A 26,030-nucleotide genomic window follows, 5' to 3' on the forward strand; every position below is an offset into this window, starting at 1 on the left:
ACAAACTGCTATTTTAAATGGGCAAATTCATATAAGCAGTGTTTTGTAAATTGTAAAATACCATTTAAATTGTAGTTAAAATAATATATAAAGTTGCTTTCTCTTCACATTTATGAGGGAGAAGTGGAACTTTCCTAATAGCTGAAGAATAATTGTTACAGGAGGGTGTGTGCAGCTTTTAAAAAGAAAGACTGAGGATGATAATAGTAAGTATGAAAATAAACTTTTATTTTTGGGGCAACCTTTTGTTATCTTAATATGAAATGGTGATTACATTAATCCATTAATGAGCTGTATATATGTGAAATATTCACACCATTCCATGTTAGCAGTTCAGAAACTTAGCCATTGTTGTTAACAAACCATTGTATTTTCAAAGGCCAAAACATTCCCTATTCAAGCCTCTCAATCGAAGCCCTCTAATTTAATAGGATTAATGAGGTCATTTGGATGATAGTCACACATTGTATGAAGGAAAAGTAACTTGATGTTAGGGATCATCTGAAATAAATGATCTGTATAATATTTAAGAAAATAACAAAGAGAAATATAACACTGGCTTTTTTTTAGGTGATTATATAGTTCAAGGTTCAATAAAGTTTAGGAAATAAATTGGGTAACAGTGGTAGGTATTACACTTGATAATATTTCTTTTCTTATGTAGTTGAGATATGTTACACATAAAGCATATTTCTGCTTCCTTTGTTTCAGACTGATGTTCTGAAGCCAGAGTTAATAACTTAGGCTTAAATCCTTTAAAAATGATTGTAACAGTCAAAAGTGGAAGATTTAAAAGTGCAAAATCTCTACATTAACAGAAAAAGATCAATTAGGAAGAGCTAATATTTTCCAAAGATGTAGGAATCCTGTAATTATATGATTTCATGTAAAAATCAAATGAGGGTATTCACACTGAAATTCTCAGACGTGAATGTGTTTTTTGTCTTCGGGTTTGCAGTGAATTATGAGACTGTTAACCTGTTTGCAGTTGTACTTTTACTGATAAAGATGCTTCATTAAGGACTTGACTTTTTTTAAAAAAAAATTTATTGGCATATAGTTGATTTACAATGTTATGTTAGTTTCTGCTGTACAGCAAAGTGAATCGATTATACATACATACATATGTATTGGGGCTCCCCTGGTGTCTCAGACAGTAAACAATCTACCTGCAGTGCAGGAGACCCAGGTTCGATCCCTAGGTTGGGAAGATCCCCTGGAGAACGTAATGGCTACCCATTCCAGTGTTCTTGCCTGGAGAATTCCATGATGAGAGGAGCCTGGTGCACTACGGTCCATGGAGTCGCAGAGTCAGACATGACTAACTAAACATACACACACACACACACACACACGTGTGTGTGTGTGTGTATGTACATATATATATATATATATGTATGTGTTTTAAAAATATATTTTATATCTTTTCCCTTTTAGGTTATCACAGAGTATTGAGTAGAGTTCCCTGTGCTGTACAGTAGGTCCTTATTATGTACCTATTTTATAAATAGTAGTAGCTGCTACTGCTGCTGCTAAGTCACTTCGACTTAAGTGTCCGTCTCTCTGCGACCCCATAGATGGCAGCCCACCAGGCTCCCCCGTCCCTGGGATTCTCCAGGCAAGAACACTGGAGTGGGGTGCCATTTCCTCCTCCAATGCATGAAAGTGAAAAGTGAAAGTGAAGTCGCTCAGTCGTGTCCGACTCCTAGTGACCCCGTGGACTGCAGCCTACCAGGCTCCTCTGTCCATGGGATTTTCCAGGCAAGAGTACTGGGGTGGGGTGCCATTGCCTTCTCCAAATAGTAGTATGCATATGTCAATTCCAATCTCCCAGTTTATCCCTCCCCTGCATTTTTGCCTGGTAACTGAGTTTGATTTTTACATCTATAACTATTTCTGTTTTGTAAATAAGCTCATTTGTATTATTATTATTTTTTTTAGATTTAACATATAAGTGATATCATATAATATTTGTCTTTGATTTACTTCATTCAGTATGACAATTTCTAGGTCTATCTACGTTGCTGCAAATGGCATTATTTCATTCATTTCCATGGCTGAGTGATATTTCTTTGTATATATGTACCACATCTTATTTACCCATGCCTCTGTCGATGTACATTTAGGTTGCTTCCATGTCCTGGCTATTGTAAATGGAGAACAGTGTGGAGGTTCCTTAAAAAATCGAAAATAGAGCTACCATATGATCTAGCAACATCGATCCTGTACGTATAGCCAAAGGATACCATCATTTGTAAAGATACAAGCACCCAATGTTCATTGTGGCACTATTTACAAAGACTTGACCTTTTTTTCCTCTCTTTTTCACTGACTAGAGACTTTCCATATGTGCAGAATGTGTGTATGTGATGGAAATTCAAATGTTTTTGAGACTCAATAAAATGAGTTATAAACACTGAGAAGTTTCACTATTTGGAATATACTGCTGCTGCTAAGTCGCTTCAGTCATGTCCGACTCTATGTGACCCCATGGACAGCAGCCCACCAGGCTCCTCTGTCCACAGGATTCTCCAGGCAAGAATACGGGAGTGGGTTGCCATTTCCTTCTTCATTGGAATATACTATGTACATACTAAGGGCTTCCCTGGTGGCTCAGTTGTTAAAGAATCTGCCTGCAATGCAGGAGACACAGGTTTGATCCCTGGGTTGGGAAGATCTTCTGGAGAAGGAAATGGCAACCCACTCCAGCATTCTTGCCTAGAAAATCTCATGGACAGAGGAGCCTGGAGGGCTATGGTCCATGGGGTTTCAAGAGTCAGACATGGCTTAGTGACTAAACCACCACAATATATTCAGAAACCCAGGAAAGATCTTTCTGAAGGAAACCTGACCTGTGAAGTTGTTCTAAGTGATCCATCTCACTGTGGGGCAAAATCCTAGTGGAAATAAAATTGGTTAGCCAAGATAAGTGTGAATCATACAGACTTGGTTGGAGGCAGGAGAAACGAAGGAGGGGGTGTTTATGTCTCCTTTCCAGCATAAGGATTATTAGCATCTCTTTTTATGTTCAGAACTGCCTCAATATGGATGATAAATTGTACGGCCACCAAAGCTTCAGAGAGTGTTACTTTCTGAAATATAACGGGGGGGCTAGAATACACCAGAACTACCTTTGCCCCCTCAGGTGGGTACCAGGGCTGTAAGAATGTTCACTGTGCCCCAGTTGTGGTTGATCCTGATGTTATCTTTCTGTACTCCCAAGGTGTTCAGTAGCCTGGTCTTGTCTTCACCTTGTGAACTTATCTTCAGAGTCAGCAAAAAAAGGATGGGAAACATACCAAGGAACCTGTCGGTGTCAGGGAGAGGAGCAGTAAAGATGGAGTTGGTAGTGGTCTTGGCATGGACCTGGGGTTGAGTTATAGAAAAGCCTGTGGGCTCTTCCAGAGGTGTCCTGTTGAATTACCTTGTCATGATCTTAGCACTGGAGTTGGGAGTGGTCTAAGAAGTTAATCTAACTTCTCCTTTGGCCTCCAGTAGACCTCAGTTCAGTTTAGTTCAGTCACTTAGTCGTGTCCTACTCTTTGTGACCCCATAGACTGCACATGGCTTCCCTGTCCATCACCAACTCCCAAAGCTTACTCAAACTCATGTCCATCAAGTCGGTGATGCCATCCAACCATCTTGTCCTCTGTCGTCCCTTTCTCCTCCTGCCTTCAATCTTTCCTGGCATCAGGGTCTTTTCCAACGAGTCAGTTCTTCACATCAGGTGGCCAAGGTATTGGAGTTTCAGTTTCAGCATCAGTTCTTCCAATGAATATTCAGGACTGATTTCCTTTAGGATGGACTGGTTGGACCTCCTTTCTGTCCAAGGGACTCTCAAGAGTCTTCTCCAACACCACAGTTTGAAAGCATCAGTTCTTTGGCACTCAGCTTTATTTATAGTCCAACTCTCACATCCATGCATGACTATTGGAAAAACCATAGTTTTGACTAGATGGACTTTTGTTGGCAAAGCAATGTCTCTGTTTTTTAATATGCTGTCCAGTAGACCTATGCTGACATTTTAATGGCCTGTGGAATCTTGTTGTAGTATGTTAGGGCACCAAGTTACCCCCAGGCATATTCAACAACTGATTTACTTGGAGAGCCAAACCAGCCTAGGAAATGAATGTTTCAAGGAAATCAGTGGAACAGTTTATTAAAATGGAAGTGCTGGCTAACATCCACAGCTCATCATTAATATACAGTCAGCATTCTGTATTTGCATGCCTTCCATCCAACTCTTTGTGACTCTGTGGACTACAGCATGCCAGGCTTCCCTGTCCTTCACCATCTCCAAGAGCTTGCTCAAACTTATGTCCACTCATGAGTCAGTGATGCCATCAAATCATCTCATCCTCTGTCGTCCTCTTCTTCTGCCTTTAGTCTTTCCCAGCATCAGGGTCTTCTCCAGTGAGTTGGCTCTTTGAATCAGTTGGCCCAAGTATTAAAGCTTCAGCTTCAGCATCAGTCCTTCCAATGACTCTTCAGGATTGATTTCCTCTAGAACTGACTGGTTTGATCTCCTTGCAGTCCAAGGGACTGTCAAGAGTCTTCTCCAATACCACAGTTCAAACGCATCAATTCTTCGGCGTTCAGCCTTTCTTATGGTCTAGCTCTCACATCCATGACTACTTCCATCCATGGATTCAACCAATTGTGGATCAAAAATATTTGGAAAAAATTCCAGGAAGTTCCTCCAAGCAAAACCCAAATTTGCCATACTCGGCAACTAAGTACACAGTATTTATTTGCAACTATATGCATAGAACTTACATTGTATTTAGGTATTAAAAGTAATCTACAATAAGAAAAAGGAATCACGAGATGATTTAAGGAAGTTTTGAAGGAGTCTTTTGGGCCTAGAAAAGAAAATAGTCTCAAAGGCCCTTGCTGAATCATCTAACTTTGGAGAAAACAGAACTTTAGGTCCCGCCCTGATGCTCCAGGCCGGTTGCATCTATCTGGGACTTATCACCCCCTGTCCAGAAACCTTCCACCCCCTACACCTGCCCAGAAGACTTATCACCCCCTGCCCAACTACAAATGCCATCTCAACTAAAGAATACCCCAAACATCCCGCCTGATTAACATTTCCCTTATCACTTCCACAAACCTCCCTATAAATATGGAGCCTCCCTGATCCCTGATCCCTGTTCAGCCTGGTCCTTAGGCCGACTGTTGTCCCTTCTTGCCTGAATAAAAGTAGCCTACTTCTGTAGAGGTCGTCTTTCCTTTTTCTGCTTCGGCCAGAACTATACCTTACAAGTTTTTGATATGCAAATGTAATCCCATTTCACATTAAGGACTTGAGCATCAGGGGAGGTTCTGGAATCAATGTACCTCAAATGCCAAGGGAGCAGGGAGGACTGCACATGTGTGTGTGTGTTTGTGTGTGTGTGTGTGTGTGTATGTACATACTCATATATGTATTTCCATATATATAATTCCAAAGTGAGGGTTGGATATGGGTAAAACCTAGTCTCACTAATCCTGTATAACCTTGCCACATTAAGGTTATAACAGGCAGATTTTGGAGATTAGATGAGAGAATTTTTAATACTGTCTGTCTATGTGGTGCAAATCATCCCCAATATTGGGGGAGAGTTATGCTTGTCTCTTAGCTAATGTCCAGGGGGCTTGACTTTAATGGGACAATTTGGATAGTTTAATACATGGCCCCTGAGGTTTGGTAGGTAGCGTGAACTGATGTTGGACTCAAATTTAGAAATCTATAGGATGAGTGACCAACTGCTCAGCTGCTGTTATGATGGACCACAGGCGAATTTCCTGCACCTCTGGGATCATCCTGCACTCAGAGTTTGTAGGAGCACAGGATTCATGAGCATTTCTTATGGAACAGACTTCCTCAAAGGAGAAAAACCAAAGTAGGGTTGTCTCAGTTCCTCCCATGAGTCCATCTAGAGGAGCACAACTTACTCAACAAAAGGATGTGAGAGGTGTGCCACTCGAAAACTATCGCCTGCAGGAAAAGGCTCCAGCAACCAGTTGGAGTAGAGACTCGTTTGCCCAGGTGGAAGAAACTGCAGGTTCAAAATTCCTGTTGAGAGAGGGAAATGGTGTCTGAAAAACCCTCAAAAATACTCAAAAGGAAGAAAGTCGACCTTAAACAAATGTCAAGCCCAGAGGGCACCGTGGTCCTGTTGTAGGATAGTAGCATCCAGGAAGAACTCCCCTAGCTCCTTTTATCCTCTCTCCTTGCTCCAACCCTGGAGGGCTACCAGATGGGGTAGAGGAATGGAAGGTTTAGATGGGGAAAGAGGACATGTTCCCGCCACATCTCCTCCTCTAACTGCAGCCTTCCTGTCTGCAGTGGACCACATTTGGGGGTCATAAAACATTCTGCAAAATTTGAAGTAAGATGAAAGCTTTACCTATTACATATTATTAGGCATTTTAAATCTGAAATTGACTTTGTGCTATGTGACTTGAAACCCACACTGTTCATGTTATGTAAAAGGGGCTAGAAAAATAAAGGAGCTGATCAAGTTTTCTTCTAGGGTTGTGGGAAGAAATAGATCTGTAGGGCACATTTAAAAGGACAGTAAAGAATAAAAATGAAGTTCTTCTCTGATGATACCCTACGATTTCTTCTATTTCCATATAATGTTTATACTATTTTCACAAGTTGCAATCTTTGATTTTAAATAAATATATTTAGATTGTCTTTTTGTTTTTCTAACAGCACTTAAAATATATCTGGTCACCGCATGATTTATTAGTGTCACCTTTAACTTTGTTTACTCTGTTGTTGTTTTTCTTAAGCAACAGTTCAAAAATTGAAAACACATTTTCAAATTGACACTATTATTAATCAGTCATTCCTGTGTTGCTTTTTTTAGTTCTGTAATTTTACATTAGTTCTAATGATCTACTATTGTGTTTTTAAGCTGAAATAGGCCTTCCTGTAGTTGTCAACAAATAAATCATGTAACTGTCACACACTCCTGCACAAATTTTATTTGTTAGTCCTAACGTCTTTATATCAAGTTTCTGCTGCTTGGATGGATGGCATTAAAAAGGCACAGACATTCAGATAGGAATAAACCTTGTCAGAGCAGCATTTTCTAAGGGTTATTGTTGACCCGATGACTGAATTTAATCAAATTTAACTGAAATCTGTGTTTTCCCAATTCAGATATCCAACTGTAGTGACGTATTTGCAGGAATTCCCTAATTGAAGTTTTACAATGGTAAGCAAAGGAGTAATTGAGAATAACTGAACATACAGATAGGAATGCGGAGTGTATTGTAAACAACAGACAGCAAACAGAGGACATGGATCTGGGGTTATTGTCTCATCTCATCTCAATGTGGATTAGTGAAGGTGAAAGAGTGAAAAGACTTCTCCATAATCTCTGGAATTTTCCTCCCCCCCACCTAAAAACATAGCAAGATTATATTTTAATACACAACCAAAATACAAAACACCACAGTAAATTGGCAGCAATAAAATGTGGTATTTCATTTGCACTACACTAAGACATTGATAGACCAAGGAAAATGAAAGGAAAAAAAAAAAAAAACACCCAGAGCAAAATGAAATAACACAAGAACCTGGTAAGGAATAAGCATGTATGAAGATGACAGAACTGAACAGTAACAGAAGAAAGGGCAATTTCTTTGTAACATAATATTGTGTACACCCGTGGCGGATTCATATTGATGAATGGCAAAACCAATACAATATTGTAAAGTAATTAGCCACTAATTAAAATAAATAAATTTAAATTTAAAAAAAGGATAAAAATGTAACATTTGTACGGTTTGAGGAAATACATCCACATCAACTCTCGTAGGTAAGATTGATGAAATCCTGTCTATATAATAGAGGAAAATCTATTTTGTCTGGACTCAAAACTAAACTTTGGGTATTCTTATCTTCATAGTTTCATTGGAATTATTTCAACAAATTCAGTTCAGTTCAGTTCAGTCTCTCAGTCCTGTCTGACTCTTTGCGACCCCATGGACTGCAGCACGCCAGGCCTCCCTGTCCATCACCAACTCCCGGAGTTTGCTCAGACTCATGTCCATTGAGTCGGTGATGCCATCCATCCATCTCATCCTCTGTCATCCCCTTCTCCTCCCACCCTCAATCTTTCCCAGCATCAGAGTCTTTTCAAATGAGTCAGTTCTTGGCATTAGGTGCCAAAGTATTGGAGCTTCAGCTTCAATATCAGTCCTTCCAATGAACACTTAGGACTGATCTCCTTTAGGATGGACTGATTGGATCTCCTTTCTGTCCAAGAAACTCTCAAGAGTCTTCTCCAACACCACAGTTCAAAAGCATCAATTCTTTGGCACTCAGCTTTCTTTATAGTCCAACTCTCACATCCATACATGGGAAAACCAAAGCTTTGACTAGATGGACCTTTGTTGGCAAAGTAATATCTTTGCTTTTTAATATGCTATCTATGTTGGTCATAACTTTCCTGCCAAGGAATAAGTGTCTTTTAATTTCATGGCTGCAGTCACCATCTGCAGTGATTTAGAGCCTCCAAAAATTAAGTCCTTAGTAATAGTAACCCCTAATATTTCAAATAGAAAAAAACAGAGGCATAGGGATACACCTCAGCATACACATTTAATTGTTATCTGTTGAAAAATGACAATTAAAAGAATCAACTTAAAACACTCTTCAATATCAGAATATTTTTTCAGTGTTTGAATGACAGTCATACAAATTAGCTGTCATTACAATTCTTCTTTTAATGATGTATATTTCAGACATTCAAATTATGTTATAATCTCTAACATATTTTCTTGTTTATGAATTTGAGAACAATAATAGGTAAAATTCCATCAGCAAGTTTTATCATTTCAAAAGTTTTACATATTCAGATTTTGATTGTCATTGCCAAACTGCTACACAAAATAAGATACACTAATTATACTCCTAAGAAATTTTTATTACTTACATTATAGGCAACTGAGAATACTCTCGACATTGGATACTGATTATAATATACAAATTTAACTACTCATCAGAAAATTTTCAAAAGCTCTCAGAAAAATAAAATACTCATAATCATAGAAATTCTGTTCTCAAACAGAGGTATATATGAAAACATTAAAAAAATACATAGCCACTTAAACATTTAATATAAAAATTAACATTCATTTAGATATAAATGAAGCAGACTTCTACATATTTAAGCTTACAACTGAAATTCCATTTCCATTTTTTTCAAAAAAAAAGTAAAGCAATGAACAGATGATTAAAAAAGTTATCATATCTATAACCCTAAAACTAATTTTACATATGTATGTGTATATACATTTACAATATGTGTATATATGCATATAAATTTGCAAGCAGTAGGTTTATATAGTATAGCAAAATAACCATTGCTTTATGTTAACTATGAAGATAGCTATGATTTAAGTGGCAGTTCCCTTTAATGTCTTCCTTTCTTCCTAAAGATAAAAATAAAATTCTTTGGGCATTTTTCTTTGTTAAAAGTATACAATCTAATCTTTTCTTATGAGAATCTAACAATCTGAAGACATGGAGACAATCTGTGTATCCCTGTGCCCAAAAACACACTGCATAAACACCAGTTGTAACGATAGACCCAAGATGGTGGACTAGAAGGTCGTGTGCTCATCTTCTCCTGTGAGAACTCCAAAATTACAACTTGCTGTTGAACAAACATTGACAGGAGAATGTTGGATCCCACCAAAAAAAGATACCCTATGTCCAAGGACAAAGGAGATGCCCCAGCAAGACTGTAGGAGGGGCAGAATCACGTTTAGAATCAAACCCCATACCCGCCAGAGAGGCTCAGAGGGCTTAAACAAAACCTTGTGCTCACCAGGGGACCCCACAGAGTCTGAGCCAGACCTGCCAGTGTTTGAGTGTCTTCTGTGGAGTTACGGATCAGCAGTGGCCCGCTGAAGGGGCAGGGGCTCTGGGTGCAGCAGACTTGGGTATGGCATAACCCTCTTGGAGGAGGTTGCCATTAACCCCACAATAGAGCTGCCAGAACTTACATAGGACTGAGGAAACAGACTCTTGGAGGGCAAAAACAAAACCCTGTACACACCAGGATCCAGGAGAAAGGAGCAGTGACCCCACAAGAGACTGACCCAGACTTCCCTGTAAGTGTCCAGGAGTCTCTGGCAGAGGCGTGAGTCGGTGGTGGCCTGCTGCAGGGTCGGGGTCACTGATTTTTTTTTTTTTAATTGGTGATTCTTCTATGACTCTTCTTTATGGTTGTTTCGTTATTCTTTTTTTTTTTTTTTTTTTTTTGCATTTTATTTTTAAAATTTTAAATTCAGTTTTTATTTTATATTGGAGCATAGTTGATTTACAATGTTGTGTTAGTTTCAGGTATACAGCAAAGTGATTCAGATATACATATACATATATCCTATCTTTTTCAGATTCTTTTTCCATCTAGTTTGGGATTAACATATACATACTGTCATATATAAACTATGTAATCAACAAGGACCTTCTGTCTAGCACAGGGAACTCTAGTCAATGTTCTGTTATTCTTGAGATCTTCTCAGTCTTGTGTCAGCCACTTGCAGCCTTGTGAAGGTTCATGCCATCACCAGGGTCTAGGAAGCTGGCCCAACCCAGCAGTCACCCTCTCCACAGACCAAGGGACCACCAGGCTAGATGCCAACCAGCAGGGAGAGACCCTGGCACCCAGGGAGCTAACTGGCTGATAAGACTATGCCAGACTCTGGCTTCCTCAGTCACTGCCTTGAAATAATGGAACCAGTGTGGAGGATGGAAGTGGGATGGGAGGGCAAGTGGATGCTATGTCTGAAGACAGAAGAGTTTCAGGGGCTTCTCTGGGAGTTGATCGCAAAGGCCAAGTAATGAACTGCCTAGAACATACCCCCTTATGGATCATCTTTCCTGCCTCATCATTTCCTTTGCTATTACTTTCCTGGACTTTCTTCTTCCCTTGGGAGTCTCCCTTAAAAATCCTTCTTTATTGTATGTATTATTTATTCAGCAAGTGTATCTTGATGGTGCTAGTATAGTTCCTTGCGGGCTGTCCTAAGACATACTTAGTGACTAAGCAACAACAACAACCTGGTGTGTGACATGAGGAAACACATGGGTCGTGTATGGAAATGAGGAAGTTGGCAGGGGTGAGGGGTCATGGGAGGATAACCAGTTTCATGGGATAAATAGGAACATTTCAAAACTTTCATGGACTCAAAGGCACATCACTAATTCACCTCTTGAAAATCCCCTTTTCAGGAATTTCCCTGGTGGTTCAGTGGTAATTCCCATTTCAGCTAAACAAACTGTTTTAATAATATATATATTTTTTTCTTTGTACATACTAGATCATAGTCAACTGTGTTACGATAGTGATTTAAAAAAACTCTCTGTTTTTAATTTTGTGACTCTTTGCCAACTTTTCTCCCTTACCCATTAAGGAGTTCTGCTCTCAGTATCTTTGGCTCATTCAATATAAATAATATATTTTGGTTAACTTTCTGAACTTGTGAATAAAACTTTATCTTTTGTCACCCCAATTGTATGTCCTCTAGAACCCACACTTATTTTTAAGTACATAGCCACCAACCATACTTAGACTTACATTTTAAATGGCCATTTTCCTTCTTTCAATAGAAAATAAGTGCAAAGAAAGGGACGAAATTCTTTAGTGTAAGCAATTTGATGAAGATGCTTCCAGAGGAACTAAGGGGATAATTCAGGGTAAAAATTCTTCTGGAAAACACACAGTTTCTATTTTTTAAAATATTAGTTGCCAAGGAAATTTCATAAACCATTGGTTAATATTTGAAGGCAAATATGGAGTTAGACAGGCTTTCCTGTAGCTCAGGCAGTAAAGACTCTGCCTGTAATGCAAGAGACCCGGGTTTGATCCCTGGGTTGGAAAGGTCCTCTGGAGAAGGGTATGTCAACCCACTCCAGTATTCTTGCCTAAAGAATTTAGGACAGAGAAGCCTGGTGGGCTGGAGTCCATAGGGTTGCAAAGAGTTGGACACAACTGAAGTGACTTAGCATGAACATGAGCATATGGAATTACACAGAAATACTTTCCCCAGAAATATCCCAGCTGTTCCCAACACAACCTCAGAGTCACACTTTCATTCAGGATCTGGACTGAACAAACAGTCATTTTAGGACAATGTTCCCCCATGCCAAGATATTTGTGGCTGGGAGAGTCAAGAGAGAAATTTAGACCAATTTTATGGTACTAGTTCAGTAATTTTCAGTACTAGTTTAGTAATCACACTGGAAGATAGCAGCAAAATATTTCTAATTCAGAATTCCTCAGTAAATGATCATTTGGAATTTAATATAAGAATTTCCTCTGGACCCCACTAAATTTTCATGAATCTGTATGTTTCTGGCTTTCTGTGGTTATCCCTTGTCTGAACCTGGTGGTCTTGATGAGTACACATTTTAGAATCAAAAAACACATCAGAAATTTACTGAGGTTGATGAGGCCTACATCTAAGAAGATAAGCACTTTGTTGAACATTCGCTATTCCCTGATCCTCAACTCTCTTTCCCATTTTTAGATGGAAAAGCAGAATGGCAATAGCTTTTGGTAGTTGGAATATTAATGCTCGCCATCAATGTAAGCTTGGTGTTTGGAACAAGGAAGCAAGATCTTTGGTCTCAGGTTGGTTCATATCTTGAGTTTGAGACTGGATTCCCTGTTTCCCTGGGGGCTGTTGTGGAGCTTAATTAATCTGTAATTTGTAATATGCTTTGAAGAATAAAAGGACTTCATAGAAATAATATTGTTTTAACTACAACTTCTGTGTTTATAAGCAAACTATTAACCCTATTGAGGCTGTTTACACATCAAAAATAAAATGAAAACTTGGCCATGTTCCAGTTGATTTAATAAATGTAGATAGCTAAAAGATATACTTCATTACAGAAAATGGACTTTTTTTTTTTTTTTTCTGGAGAAAGAGGTACTCTTTTTTTAAAGTAAAATATTTCTTTATTTTTAGCTGCATCAGGTCTCAGCTGTAGCATGCAGGTTCTTTGCTGAACACACACTCCAGAGCAGGGTCAGTAGTTGCATCTCTTGGGCTTAGTTGCCCCGAGGCATGTGGGATATTAGTTCCCCAACCAGTGATAGAACCTGTGTCCCCTGCTTTGGAAGTCAGATTCTTAACCACTGGACCACTTGGGAAGTCCTAAAGAGGTACCTTTGAACAAACTAGTTTCCCTGTCTGTTCAAATAAACTGAACAACTTTTAAATGTTCACTTTTGTTTGGTAGATGCAGTTCTACAAGGATAGTGAGTGGTTTTAGTCATTTGTTTTTAAAACAAAGTAGGTACTTCTACTGATAATGCTAAGTGTTGGCAAGGATAAGGGTTACCTGGCAACAAGTAGGAGGCTCCGTTAAATTTGAAATTTAGATATATAGGCATAATGTTTTGGTGTATGCACATGCCATGCAGCAGTGTAATGGAGAAATAAATTGTAGCATATATAGCATAAATAGAATAAACTGTAGCATTTATTCTACAATAAATTGTAGCATGTCCGACAAAAAGAGTTGGACATGACTTAGTAATTAAATAACAACAAATATTCCTATAATACAGTGCTATATAGCAATGTCGATAAACAAACTGCTACTATATGCAACCATGGGGATGAATTTCAGAAACACAATATTGAAGGAAGGCAACAGTCACAAAAAGTGCATACTGGATTATCCCACTTATATGAAGTTTAAACAGAGACAAAACAAAACCGTGGGGTTAGCTCAGCTTAGTGGTTACTCTCAGAAGGCTGTGACTGGGAAGAGGGGTAGGAGGCAGGAGGAGGCCATGGGGTGCTGGTCAAGTTCTGTTTCATGATCTGGGTGCCAGTTACATGTGTGTCTTCATTTTGTGAAAATTTATTGAAGTGTTATAATTATGGCTCCTCAACTTTTCTATACGTATGTTATGAAAGTGTCAGTAGCTCAGTCATGCCTGACTCTTTGTGACCCCATGGACTTTAAGTCACCAGGATCCTCTGTCCATGGAATTCTCCAGGCAAGAATACTGGAGTGGGTTGCCATTTCCTTCTCCAGGGGATCTTCCTGACCCAGGGATCAAACCTGGGACTCTTGCATTATAGACAGATTCTTTACTGTCTGAGCTACCAGGGAAGCCCCTGTTAAGTTATGTCTGTTAAGTTATGTCTGAATACAATTTACAAGAAAAAAGAAAAGTAGCATGGTTTAACCTACTTTAACAAATTTCTTAAATGTACAAAGTTTTCAGAGAGAAATTTGAGAAAGGAAAAAATGACAAATATTCATATGCTGCTGCTGCTGCTAAGTCGCTTCAGTCATGTCTGACCCTGTGTGACCCCAGAGACAGCAGCCCACCAGGCTCCTCTTTTCCTGGGATTCCCAGGCAAGAATACTGGAGTGGGTTGCCATTTCCTTCTCCAGTGCATGAGAATGAAAAGTGAAAGTGAAGTCGCTCAGTCGTGTCCAACTCTTTGCGAACCCATGGACTGTAGCCTACCAGGCTCCTTTGTCCATGGGATTTTCCAGGCAAGAGTACTGGAATGGGTTGCCATTTCCTTCTCCAAATATTCATATAGTTGTGTATCTATTGCTATATATGAATATTCTATGAAATTAAGATATCTATTTAAGCTTGCTACTGCTGCTAAGTCGCTTCAGTCGTGTCCGACTCTCTGCGACCTCATAGACGGCAGCCACCAGGCTCTGCCGTCCCTGGGATTCTCCAGGCAAGAATAATGGAGTGGGTTGTCATTTCCTTCTCCACTATTTAAGCTTAAAGTTATGTTTAATATCATTATTTGTTCCTAAATATACTTTGAATGTGTAAAAACTAATAATTAACTTTATTTGTTCATATACTAAGTCATTTTTCATGGGGACTGCTTGAAGCAATGATTATCAGATTTGATCACAAATATTAAGTGAATTCTGTTTTTTAAAAATTACTTGGGTAAAAATAATATAAGTGATTAAGGATGAATTCAAAGCAAATAATTATTTAAAAAGAGGAAGGAAATATCAACATTCATTTAAAATTGAAAATCTTCCAAATAACTTAATGACTTCTACTGATGAGAAGGTACAGCCTTTATCATAAACACAGGGAACTGACTAGTGATTTTTAAAACTGACTTTACCAGTAAAATACATCTATACACACACACACAAAATCTACACAAAATAAATATATGTAAATATACATATATATATGTATGTATAGGTCCACAATGAAAGACAATGTTTTGCTCTTTGAGAAAGTAATTATGATTAAGATGGGAGGGTTTTTGATTTGCATTAAGAACTCAGAGCTTCTTGATGAAAGTGAAGGAGGAGAGTAAAAATGTTGGCTTAAGGCTCAACATTCAGTAAACTAAGATCATGGGATCTGGTCCCATCACTTCATGGCAAACAGATGGGGAAACAGTGGAAACAGTGGTTAACTTTATTTTGGGGGGCTCCAGGATCACTGCAGATGGTGACTGCAGCCATGAAATTAAAAGATGCTTACTCCTTGGAAGGAAAGTTATGACCAACCTAGACAGCTTATTAAAAAGCAGAGACATCACTTTGTCAACAAAGGTCTGTCTAGTCAAGGCTATGGTTTTTCCAGTAGTCATGTATGGATGTGAGAGTTGGACTGTAAAGAAAGCTGAGCTCTAAAGTATTGATGCTTTTGAACTGTGGTGTTGGAGAAGACTCTTGAGAGCCCCTTGGACTGCAAGGAGATCCAACCAGTCCATCCTAAAGGAGATCAGTCCTAGTGTTCATTGGAAGGACTGATATTGAAGCTGAAACTCCAATACTTTGGCCACCTGATGCAAAGAACTGACTCATTTGAAAAGACCCTGATGCTGGGAAAGATTGAGGGCAGGCAGAGAAGGAGATGACAGAGGATGAGATGGTTGGATGGCATCACCAACTCAATGGACATGAGCTTGGGTAGACTCTGGGAGCTGGTGATGGACAGGGAGGCCTGGCGTGCTGCAGTCCATGGGGTCGCAAAGAGTCAGACATGATTGAGCGACTAAACTGAACTGAACCAAAGGGCACGCTTTGGTGCTTTTCTTAAAATAAGGTGTCCCCTCTCCCCCTTGGCAAACACAAGTCTGTTCTCTATGTCTGAGTCTCTTTCTGTTTTGTAAATAGGTTCATTTTGCCATATTTTATATTCCCCACACAAGTGGGATCATATGATATTTGTCTTTCTCTTCTGACTTACCTCACTTATTATGATAATCTCTAGTTGCATCCATGTTGCTACAATCGGCATTATTTTGTTCTCTTTATGGCTGAGTAGTGTTCCACTGTATATATGTGCCTCCTTTATCCATTTCTCTGTCGATGGACATTTAGGTTGTTTCCATGTTTTGGCTATTGTAAACAGTGGTGCTACACACATAGGGGTGAATGTATCTCAGAAACTTGCTTTTCAATGTAAGATTTTCTCACATTAGCCAATGCCGTTCCTACCTCCCCACTATAAGCTTTAGGTACTCATTGCCTGTACATAAAGACTGTGTCACATACCCCTGTCTACGTCAACTAGACAGAATGTTGCTTCTACCGCAGGTATGTACCAGTCAGGATTAGCTTCATAACGCTGCAACAACAAACATCTCCCAAAAGTTAATGGCCTAAATCACAAAGGTTTGTTCTCATTTACAGTATACGTTCAGTGTACATAGGCAAGGGGGCTGTGATCATTCTTTCAGAGACCCAGGGTGTCTAATCAGGTACCACCTTGAATCACAGACCACTGTGGCACAGGGAAGAGAGAACTTGAGTCTTGTATCAACAAGTCAGTGTTCTGTCCTGAAAGCGGCCCATGTCATTTCTGCTCTCTACTCATTGACCAAAACCACATGTCCTCATCCAATGACCTGGGAGCCGGAAAGTACAATTCTCCCCTGAACCTAGGAGATTAATCACTTTGGTGAACAGCACCATTAGCCACCACAACATTCTGAATAAATATTTGGTGACAGATTCACTTTCTTTCCTCAGAAAGAGCTCATGGATTTTTCTTACTTTCTTTTGGATTCTCTTTTATTTTTCTTCTTGAGGACCTAGAGATAAGATGGGCCTATCACACAGAATCAAGAATGCATTTTACTTTTCAGTCTGTTCAACTTTATTTTCCTTGCATTATTTATTCCACTCTGGGGAATTGTGACTTGTTAGTTCCCACCTAGCTTTGACGGTACTCTGAAAACCCGAGACTGAACCTTATAGGGCTCCTGACCAACATGGGAAAAAGCATTTTCTTGGCTTTCTTTCTGGGGCCTGTCTTGTGTCACTTTTTTCCCTTGCAGATATTCTTACATTAGTATTACTAAATTCCTGAGCTTTCCTGCGAGAGCCCCACATTCTTCCCCACCTCCTCTCCTGAACTTTCAACTCCAGAATCTCTTAGGCCTTGTAAAGGGATTTGTGTTGAGAAAACTCATAGAGTCTGTTCAGAGTCAGTTCTCTCTCCCAGTGGAAAAAAAAAAAATAGGTTTCATAAAAGAAGGAGATATGCTGGAAGATAATTCTAGCTGCTTCCTACACTGTATCTGTTCACATTTAATGCCCACCTCGTATAGTTTTAGTAACCACCGTGGTCGTTCAGGCCAAAGCTGCAGTAATATGAGTTATCTACTTAGATTTTAAAAGTAGTAGCTGTTGAGAACTGTACAAAACTAGCTTCTTCTGGGTGAAAAAGCTTTGTATTTTTAAAGAACGGACACATTGCTTATAATCAAACCCTTTAAAAACTTTGGTATGTATTTAACATGCTTAAACTTTCCCATGATGAGATAGTTCAGGCTGAGGTAAAACAGACAGATATGTTTATCCAAACATGGGTATAGTCTTACTCCTAAGTCCTTCCCTTAAAGCCGTCTATAGAGATACACACAGCTATAGAAATGTCTTTGTGATAGGGAAACACAATGGAAAATAAACCAGATCGTGCCTTGCATTGAAAGCACGTGATGTGATATATTGCAGGGCAGGCAATTTAAACACTTCTGTTAGGTCAAGCTCATTTTCTAGCCTAAGATCAGAATTCAGACATGGCTAAGCTACTATATGTGGATCTCTGTACGAAACACATGTGAATAACATTATTTTTTTGGAGAGATTACGGGCAAGCCCTTTCTTGTAAATATAATTATCAGGGATTATGGTTCAATTTCTGGCACTGTCGGTGAGGCTTAGGAGCTTCCCAGGGAATGGCAGCTTTTGCTCTCTGTACGGCACAGCTCCATTTTGACCAAGAATGACAGTACATAAAGCAAGAAAGATTGTTTTTTTTTTCCCCTGCCAGGTGTGAGATGCTTCTGCAACAAGAGCAGCATGGAGGCTCCTTTCCAAAGAAGAAAAGGTGATAAAAAATGAGAAAAAATTCAAGTGACAAAAAAAATTGAATAGAACAGGCTTTTTAAAAGTGTGTTGGTTTTGGTTCCACTAGGTGGCAGTAAATATGTTCTTAAGTAGCCATCTGCTTGGGGGAAGAATGAAGTCACTCGGTGGCTGAGTAGTTGCTGTGTATGCTACGGGAATTGATGCTACTGAAACCAGAGGAAACATATTTAAAACCTGGGTGAGTGTTGTTCACGAGAATCCCCCTCTGCAAACTGATTCTTTATCTCTCAGGAGGGTCATGAGGCAGAGGAAGAAAAGAGAAGCATGACTAGAGATAGAGAGATTCTGCCAGCCGCCAAGTTGGGGACCCCAGGACTGGCTTTCTCTTTACTACTGTCTAGATGTTTTCTTTAAGTTAGATAATAACTAAAAGGCTTCAATAACTTGTTGGCTTCAAGGCTGAAAATACAGTCCATAACTGAATGATGAATTGGTTGAAAAGAAATTCAGAAGCACTGTACTTAGAGCAAGTGGTCATAGAATGACCGAATGATACTAACGTCAGCTCACTGAGATTTTTACTTAGAAAGATAAATTTATCTAGAAGTTTCACATAGTTAAATTCAGACTTTTAAAGATGTCAGCGTTTTAGTCTGGATCAGTAGAATGAGAGTGATTGCTTTAAAGCCATGCTTTCTGATGCTATTAACACTGGAATAAGAAAATGTAAGATTTGGATCAGATATAGACAGTTTCTAAACTTGGAAATTGAAGTCCCTTTTCTGTAGATTTAGCCAAAATAGATGAGTCCATATGAATTATTTAGGACCCTTCTGATCCTGTGTCTGGATCAACATCTCTCCCCTAAGGGGAGCATTAGTCACTTGGCAGCATGTATTGGATTACTTAGCACAAATGTCAACAAACATTTGATTGAACAACCACTCTCCAATTCAGGTCCAGAAACTCTAGGATGAGAGAGGCACATTGTCTGCTCTCAAGGAAAGAAAGTCCCTTCTTCTTCATCTCTTTGTGAAAATTGGTTAGTAGCTTTGTTTATGACCTTTGTTTGCATACAAAACTTGAGAGCACAGTTGATGAAGAATTAATCTGAAGATTCTATTGGGTCCCTAAATAGGCATTTAGCTGTGCAGCTAGTCCTAGGTGGGTCTTTCTCATGACCTTTACATAGGTAGTGGAATAAGAGTTTCCATTAACTTTCCTTGGCAAGGGCTACAAAATAGTTTTATTTTCCTCTCTGATCATGGAATAACCCATAACTACTAAGTAGCACTTTCTTGGGACAAAGTGAGGAAATAATGATTAATATTTAACATGAACTTTACATTCCTTGAAGACCTTCTTTCTAGTAAGTGCAGTTTGCTGCTTATAATGACTATCTCAAGGCATAAAACACAGAGAAGTGCATTGTCCCCATTTGACAGATGGGGACACTGAGGCAATAGCAAATGTATCATCTGTTGGGGGTGAAATTCATAGTGGGATACTATAGTACGTTGTATAACATAAGGCCTCTGTTTGACTAGAAAAAAATTTTTTTTGTACATTAGGGAAAGGTGTACCCCTGGGCAGATATAGCCCCATGGGTACCTGGCTTGGTAAAAGGAGCATGGGCTGGATTTCAGTTCCTACTCACCTCCTTGGTTGAGTACCTTCGTGCAGTACAGAACACGCACAACTTCGTGTCATCCCTGTTGCTGTTACCACTTCATACGTGGGCATTAGACTCAAATAATTTAGGGAGAAAATTGAGCATTAACATCCAGAGACATGGCAGATGTGTAAGTGAGTGTTCAATGGATGGATGAAGTCAGGCATTCCATCACATGGACCTGGTCACCCTAACTCCTTGTATCACCATGGCCATGGATTTCACTATGAGGGCATGTTTGGGGCACAGGCAGAGGTTGGGGTTAGGCATGATTCTCAACTGAGTGCCTCCTAAAAATGTTATATTCCTTTGGAAGCACTTGCTCCTAATCCTCATGCAAAAGAGAAATCAGAGGACTAAAACCACCCAGACCACTTGTCATTTCCTTGGAGCTGACCATATACCTGTAAGTAGGTGGTGGCACCCTGAATTGGGGGGCTAGGAAGAGGAGACCACTAACAGGTCTCCTCCTTTCATGCCTACAGGAGTTTTGGGCAAGAGAGGGTGTGGCAGAGGGCTATCTTAGAGATCTATTAGACAGACTGAGACTTACTGATATATATATTTATATCACATCTTCTTTCTCCATTCATCTGCTGATAGACATTTATGTTGCTTCCATGTATTAGCTATAGTAAACTGTGCTGCTATGAACACTGAGATGCATGTATCTTTTTGAATTAAAGTTTTATCTGGGTATACGCCCAGGAGTGGGATTGCTAGATCATATGGTAATTGTATTTTTAGTGTTTTGAGGAAACTCCATACTGTCTTCCACAGGGCTACACCAATTCACATTCACACCAATAGTGTAGGAGGGTTACCTTTTATGAGAAGTTTTCAATGCCAAAAAAAAAAAAAAAAGTTTAAATGCCAGGTACAATTTTAAGTGCTTAACTACATAAGCACATTTAATTCTCATAATAGTCCCAGAGGAGCTCTTCATTGTCATCCCCACCTTATAGACGAACATGTAGGGAAACTGGACACACATGAAGGTAGAGGAGATTGTCCAATTCAGTGAGTGGCAGGGCTGAGGTTTGAACCCAGGCATCCTATGCCCAGAGATTGTGTCTGAAACCACGATCCCATCATGCCTCTCAAGCTGCCAATGCTTTGGGGTGCCCAGGAGGAACATGATATAAAGTGAAATTCATTAAAAAAAAAAAAAAGATACGCTGTTTGCTTTAAGTCTATCCGAGATGTTTGAGATTTGGTTCAGCAGTTAGGGAGGGAAAGTGGAATCCATCAAGGTACACATCAACGTACTGAAATCTTATCTCTGCTGATTTCCTGTCTCATATTTCATGTTGCACATAAAATACCCCTGACTTCTTTGTCCTCAGAAACTCTCACAAAGAGCACTTGCTTTGAGGACGTCTAGTGATCAATCTTTGTACTGTAGTCTTATCACAAATGTTACAAAACTATTTTTATTGTGTTTCCTTTCGAGTAGCTATCGAGACAGTCCAGATCCACAGCTAATTCCCATTTCCATGAAACTTCCTCAGCATGTGGTGGGTGTTTATGTCTAGACAGTCTGGCCATAAAACTCAACTTGAAGCTAAAGGGCTGTGAATCTGGATCATGGATTCGGTTCCATAAGCACCTCTTGTATTCTTTTGCTTATTTGTAATTGTCAATTATACTTAGTAATTATGAAAATAATGCATAATTGTCATAAATGAAACAATGTGAAGATATATAAAGAAAAAGTTAATACTTTCCTAACACACACACACATGCACACATACACACAATGTTCTCTCTCTTCTAGCATAGTAACAGGCAAGTATTTATCTTTCACATCTTTCCTTATCCTCGTGGAATTATATACAAATATAGATACATATACTATTAAACACATTTGTGTGCATTTTAAAACAATTTAATAGACTTACTTTTTTAGAGCAGTTTTAGGTTCACAGCAAAATGGATTAGAAGGTACAGAAATTTCCCATAAACCCCCTGTCTCCACATATGCATAGCTTCCCCCATTATCAACATCCCCAGCTAGAGTGGAACCTTTGTTACAATTGATGAGCCTACATGCAATGTATTTTTAAATATATAGTTGCCAATATGAAGTTGCCAGTGTTTGGCCATTTTGACCTATAAAATTGGTAATTTCATATGGTTCAACATAATTTGTTCATGTTGTTCAGTCGCTCAGTCATGTCTGTTTCTTTGTGACCTGAGGGACTGCAGCACACCAGGCTTCCCTGTCCTTCCCCATCATCCCAGAGCGACAAGAATGATGATGGTTGGTGACGCTCCAACATCACAGTTCAAAAGCATCAATTCTTCGGCACTTATCTGTCTTTATAGTCAAACTCTCATATCCATACATGACTACTGGAAAAACCATAGCTTTGACTAGACGGACCTTTGTACTCTCTGTCTATAGTTTGTCTCTACAGATTCCCCCATTCTGGACATTTATATTAATGAAATCATATAATATGTGGTCTTTTGAGAGCATAACAATACTGTAGTAAACATCCTTTAATGTTTCGCTCTCTTTTTCAAACAGCTGTTCACAGGTATATCCCACCTTCTTAGCGTGTAACTTGGCACATGGAGGGTGTTCAGTAAACATTTGTTGAATGACTAAATGAATGAAGGGGCTCTGATGCTGTCATACCAGCTGTGTGACTCTTAGGCTGCTCATTTGCTATACTAACTTGCCATTGGATGGGATCATGGGTTCCACATGGCCTTTCTTACCTTTCCTATGTCCTCCTGCCATTCACTTCTACCTGGGGCAGCCATTGAGTGTTTCTTATACTCACAGCTTCCTTATATTTCCTTTAAAAAAAAAAAAGGTTTGTTAATATATAATTCACCATAATTCACACATTTGAAGTAAATAATTCTGGGGTTTTTAGCATATTCACAGATATGTGCAACCATTAGCACAATTTTAGAACATTTTTATCACCTCAAAAATAAATTTCATGGCTTTTATCTATCACCATCCTATCCCTCCTCCTCCTCCAGATACAATAAACCACTAGTCTACTCTCTGTCAAGGCTATGGTTTTTCCAGTAGTCATGTATGGATGTGAGAGTTGGACTATAAAGACAACCAAGTGCTGAAGAATTGATGCTTTTGAACTATGGTGTTGGAGAAGACTCTTGCGAGTCCCTTGGACTGCGAGGAGATCCAACCAGTCCATCCTAAAGGAGATCAGTCCTGGGTGTTCATTGGAAGGACTGATGTTGAAGCTGAACTCCAATACTTTGGCCACCTGATGTGAAGAACTGACTCATTTGCAAAGACCCTGATGCTGGGAGGGATTGAAGGTGGGAGGAGAAGGGGACGACAGAGGATGAGATGGTTGGATGGCATTACTGACTCAATGGACATGAGTTTGAGTAAACTCTAGGAGCTGGTGATGGATAGGGAGGCCTGGCATGCTGCAGTCCATGGGGTCACAAAGAGTTGGACACAACTGAGCGACTGAACTGAGCTGAACTACTCTCTGTCCACAGCTTGTTTCTACAGATTCCCCCATTCTGGATATTTGTATTAATGAAATCATATAATATGTGGTCTTTTGTGGTTGGTTTCTTCCACTTAGCATAATGTCTTCAAGGTTTATCTATGTTATAATGTATATCAGTACTTTATTCCTTTCTATACTGAATAATATTCCATCTTAAGTCTATACCTCATTTTATTTATCCATTTATCAGTTGATGAACCTTTGTGTTGTTCCCACCTTTGGCCATTATAAATAATGTTGCTATAAACATTTGTGTGCATATTTTTGGGTGAATGTTTGTTTTCTTCTTTGAGTACATATCTGGGAATGAAATTACACGGTTATATGGTAACTCTACTTTTATGTTTTAAAGAATTGCTAGACTATTTTCTAAAATACCATTTTATATTATCATCATCAATGAATGAAGGTTTCAGTTCCTCCACATCTTTGCCAACATTTGTTGTTACCTGACTTTTTTATTTTAACCATCTAGTAGTGTGAAGTGATATCTAATTATGGTTTTTATTTGTATTTCCTTAATGACTAATAATGTCAAGCACCTTTTTATGTGCTTCTTCGTCACTCATATATCTTTTTTGGAAGGACATGGATTAACCCTATCTTAACTGGGTTATTAGTCTTTTTATTATTGAGTTGTAAGAGTTCTTTATATATTCTGGATACTGGTTCCTATCAGTTACATTCAAGTTCCTTTTTACTGAAGTTCTGTACATGATATTCCCCACTTTCTTCACCTCACCCTGCTTGCTCTTGGATGATGTGGCCACAAGGCATAGAGAGAACCAGGAGGAAAGTACTCTCTGTGTAAAAGTGTAAAGTCTAATGTCTTCAGCTGACATTCAGGAGCCTGTGTACATATCTCCTCAGCCTGATAGACCCTAGACCAGTAAAGCCAGAACTGGTCTTTTTCAAAAACCACCTCATTGCAGAGTGCTGCTTATTGAGTAGCAGATTAATGTCCAAACCTCTTAGCTAATTAGTGTGGAACACAAATCACCATTATGTAATAAGGCTTGACAATCAAATGAGAAGTCAAAGCAAATGTTTCAACTGAGTGTCTGCCTCTTAGAACCTTTGAGACAGCTGGATGGGCTGTTTTATGTCTTCTCTAGCATAGGGCTGATAACTTCATATTATGACTAATACTTTCTATTTTGCACAATCAATTACTTCATGGAAAAATCCAAGAATGCTTTATATATTAAGTTTATTTTCTCAGGTTCTGAACAGAGAATTAATCTTGAATGATTGGATTTCATTCCAGTATGAGATACTTGTGGATTTCTTTGAAAGGAAAAATCAGAATTAGTTTAAAGGAAGACAAGACCAAGAGGACTGATTAGTGAGGTAACTGTTAAGTTGAAAATGGAGAAAATAACAATCTCTACCCCAAAACCCCTCCCAGTATTCCTTTGAAGTCCTCTTAATAGATGGGCTATATCTAAATTGGCATCTGAAGCTGTTACTCCAAGGACATTCCTTTGGATAATGCCTAACATTTGTCCTTTTATGTAATGGTCTTTCGTTACAAGAATGTATTGTGTAATGGTAATTGGTAAATGATAAATTTGGTTGTAATCACCAGCTGTCCAGAAACTGAGATATTCAGTCTGTGGCAATATGAATATTTGTTTTTAATTTGTTTATCTTCATGATTTTTTAAAAATTGTAAGTTCTCTTTATTATTTTCAAACTATTTCATCTTCTCCTTAAGGCAAAAAAAAAAAAAAAAGGAAAATATTTCTTCAGGGAAAGTGTTTAAATATACAGGTTTTTAATCTAATCCAAAAAGTGCTAAGTAAACTTTTTAATGGATTAACTGATTATGGGTCTCCATACATAGGGTAATTCAGTTTATTTTATGCACATTCAGTTATTTACTGGGGATATCTAAAATAGTGACAATATGCATGTATCGTGTTTTTAACACCAGTTAAAAGTTACTAAGGAAATATAAAAATTCTTAAAAAGGAGAAGTATATTTTGTATTATTTAAAGACAAATTTGGACTTTTAAACATATCTTATTGATTATTCAAACTATCAAATATGAATGTTGAAGTTAATTATTCAAATACATCTCGGTGATTCTAAAACCACCCACTCTAAAGAAGATTTACATGCAAGAGAGTCTTTTAAAAACTGAGATATATTTGAATTATAGCACTGTGTAAGTTTAAGGTATACAATGTAATGATTTGATGCATTTATATATTGCAGTATGAGGACCACTCTCAATTCAGTTTAGTTCAGTCGCTCAGTCGTGTCCGACTCTTTGCAACCCCATGAATCACAGCACACCAGGCCTCCCTGTCCATCACCAACTCCCGGAGTTTACCCAGACTTACATCCATCGAGTCAGTGATGCCATCCAGCCATCTCATCCTCTGTCGTCCGCTTCTCCTCCTGCCCTCAATCCCTTCCAGCATCAGAGTCTTTTCCAATGAGTCAACTCTTCGAATGAGGTGGCCAAAGTACTGGAGTTT

The 26,030-nt window shown here is 38.8% G+C and overlaps 1 long non-coding RNA gene across 2 annotated transcripts in view; it reads left to right on the forward strand.

Moving 5' to 3' along the window:
- LOC147367528 (uncharacterized) overlaps window positions 1-26,030 on the forward strand; it is a 70,119-nt gene that overhangs the window by 12,388 nt on the left and 31,701 nt on the right. Inside the window, exons 1-3 of one of the 2 annotated variants that reach the window (XR_015170172.1) lie at window positions 12,537-12,647; window positions 18,324-18,380; window positions 18,468-18,599. This is a non-coding gene — a long non-coding RNA (uncharacterized LOC147367528). Of the gene's footprint in view, window positions 1-12,536; window positions 12,648-18,323; window positions 18,381-18,467; window positions 18,600-26,030 lie in introns of those variants that run through there. The other variant, XR_015170171.1, reaches the window with a different exon arrangement.

This window comes from Bos grunniens, chromosome 8, assembly GCF_055505025.1.
Source record: "Bos grunniens cultivar Pamir isolate PY7600 chromosome 8, Bosgru_T2T1.0, whole genome shotgun sequence".
Taxonomy (NCBI): Eukaryota; Metazoa; Chordata; class Mammalia; order Artiodactyla; family Bovidae; genus Bos; species Bos grunniens.